At 35.8% G+C, this 2,500-nt stretch overlaps 1 protein-coding gene across 1 annotated transcript in view; it reads right to left on the bottom strand.

Moving 5' to 3' along the window:
• LOC144961271 (uncharacterized) overlaps positions 1–2,500 on the bottom strand; it is a 65,318-nt gene that overhangs the window by 5,757 nt on the left and 57,061 nt on the right. The gene's annotated exons all lie outside the window — the stretch shown is intronic.

A 2,500-nucleotide genomic window follows, 5' to 3' on the forward strand; every position in this document is an offset into this window, starting at 1 on the left:
TCCAGTTTCGTCCCACGTCTTTCGCAGCATGAGAAATGTGAGAGAGCTAATGGTTTATTTTCGTCTTCAGGTGACGTATGTCTCTCAGGGGGTTTCTAAACACTTTGCTCTTTACAGATCTATGAAAAGTCAAGTGGGGTTAGATCAGGTGATCATGGAGGCCAGGAAATCGGACCATCTCGGCCGATTCATCGGTTTGAGAACTATTCATTTAAAAATTCCCCCCTGCTCATATTTAAACTCCAGTGAACAGGAGCTCCATCCTGTTGGAAAAAGATGTTAGGTTGAAAATCATCAATTTGAGGAACTCCGTATGATTCTACCATGGCCAAAAAAGTTTTCTACTGTCAATATCATATCGTCAAAAAAGAAAGGACTGACCACTTTTTCAATGGTCGGCGCATACCAGACATTGAGTTTTGGTGAGTTGCGACGACAGCCGATAACTTTATCTGGTTTTTGTTGGCTCCAATATCAAACATTGTGATTGTATACATGCCCGGACACGAAAAAGGTTGCTTTATATGAGAAACCAATGTTTTCAGTGATTTATGTGAAAAGGACTTGCTGTGCAAAATCAACACGTCGTGCTGGCTAAAGCATGCGCAAGAGAGGTTTATAAGCGGAATAGACCCAGTTTCTTTTGAGCTATTTTGTGTACTGAAGACACGATTACAGGCTCATTGACTAATCTTGGTCTCGATGACGGCCTTGGTGATTCATCGAATAACGTATGGACTTCATTGATTACGCCTTCTGAGAGCGGGTTTCGTCCTCTTCGGTGACTGAATCTGTTGTTGTAAAGTTGTTTTACCAGGCTAAAATTGTGTTCCTCGCTGGGGATTTTTTTTTTCGAATTGTGTAAATTCCCTCCTCACACGAGTTATTGATCCAGTTTCATGAAGCCATAGGTATACCATAGCTTTCTCACTGTTTTCAGCCATTTTGCCATCTCATTGTTTTGTTATCATAAAAACTGTCGTCACCAAGGGTTTCCATCATTGCGTCAAACCTCAAAATGCTATCGTAATCATAATAACAATCAGTGATGACATCATACAAACAGAATTTTACAGTTTCAAGGCAATGTTCCAAGCTGATATCCTTAGATTGACAGGTTAAATGAAATAAACTTTCGAGAAGCATGTTGGACAAAGCCAAAATAAATTACAATTTATGTCAAAATTGCCTTTTTCTGTTGATGACGTCATAGCTCATCTACCAAAGAGCGCACAATGTTAAAACTAAAATCAATCAAAACCTGAATAAAGTCTACACATAATATGGCAAACATCGTTTGATGAAATCATACATAGCTCGCGAACTATTCAAACCTGAAATGTGTCGATAAAAAAAAAAATTTAAATTGTATATTATAAATAATGCATAGATAAAACGAAAAGATAACAGATGTTTATTAGGAGGTTACGAAATGTAAGTAGTGTTAAAGGAATCTTATTTCAAGGGGGAGTGCAGGAAAAAAAAAGAAAGAAAGAAAAGAAGAGGGGAGAGTTGGATTTACGAAAGAGGAAGATGGTAATAATTTCTAAGAAATTTTGTAGATTTTTATTTAAGATTTTCCAATTTGAACCCGAATTATCAACACATTCATTTTACTGTCTTTTAAATGAACACAAAGGACTAACAATGAAGACTCCGAGCCAAAACAATTTTTTTAAAAATTATATATGAAAAAATTGTGAAGTTTATATGTAATTGTGAAACCTGTTTCCAAAAGTTCGTATTCATTTTATTCTCCTTCTTCCAAACAGCCCCACTGTCCACCTACGTTCATGAAGATCTACAATATACGGTTGACAACGTAGCATTTGAAGTAGGCTGACATGAGTTTTGTGAAAGAATTTTAAAAAAAAAGATTGTCGACGTCATGTCGTTTGGGTGATTGTTCCAATCTGCTGCAGCTCTTATTAGAAAATAAAATTTTCTGAGTGCTTTCTTTTGTTTTGTTCCTGCTTGTTTTATTTTTTTTTTTGGGGGGGGGGGGGGGTTGTTTGTTTATTTGTTTGTTGCTTTAGTTTGTTGTTTTTTAGGGGGGTAGTTGTTTTTTTAGTTGTTGTTTGTTTGTTTTTTATTGTTTTTAATGTTGATTTTTTATTCGGTTTTTTCCCCCTGTTTTTGGCTTTGGTTTTCTTTAAGTTTTGTTGATTTTTTTTCTTATATTGGTCGTTTTTATTTGTTTAGTTTTGTGACATAGTTTTATATATATATATATATATATATATATATATATATATATATATATATATATACATATTTTATATATATATGTGTGTGTGTGTGTGTGTGTGTGTGTGTGTGTGGAGTGGGCGGGAGTAGGAGAAATCAGTGAAGCTGTTTGCCTTGGCTATTCTCAAACACGGGTGAGTTTGTTTGTTTGTTTGTTTAGTTTTTGTTTTTTGTTTGTTTTTTTCGGGGGGAGTGGATTGGGGGGGGGGGGTTTGGGGTTTTTTTTTTGGGGGGGGGGGGGGCGGGTATTTGG

Source organism: Berghia stephanieae, chromosome 1 (genome assembly GCF_034508935.2).
Source record: "Berghia stephanieae isolate SIO BIC M18660-M18661 chromosome 1, UCSD_Bste_1.3, whole genome shotgun sequence".
Taxonomy (NCBI): Eukaryota; Metazoa; Mollusca; class Gastropoda; order Nudibranchia; family Aeolidiidae; genus Berghia; species Berghia stephanieae.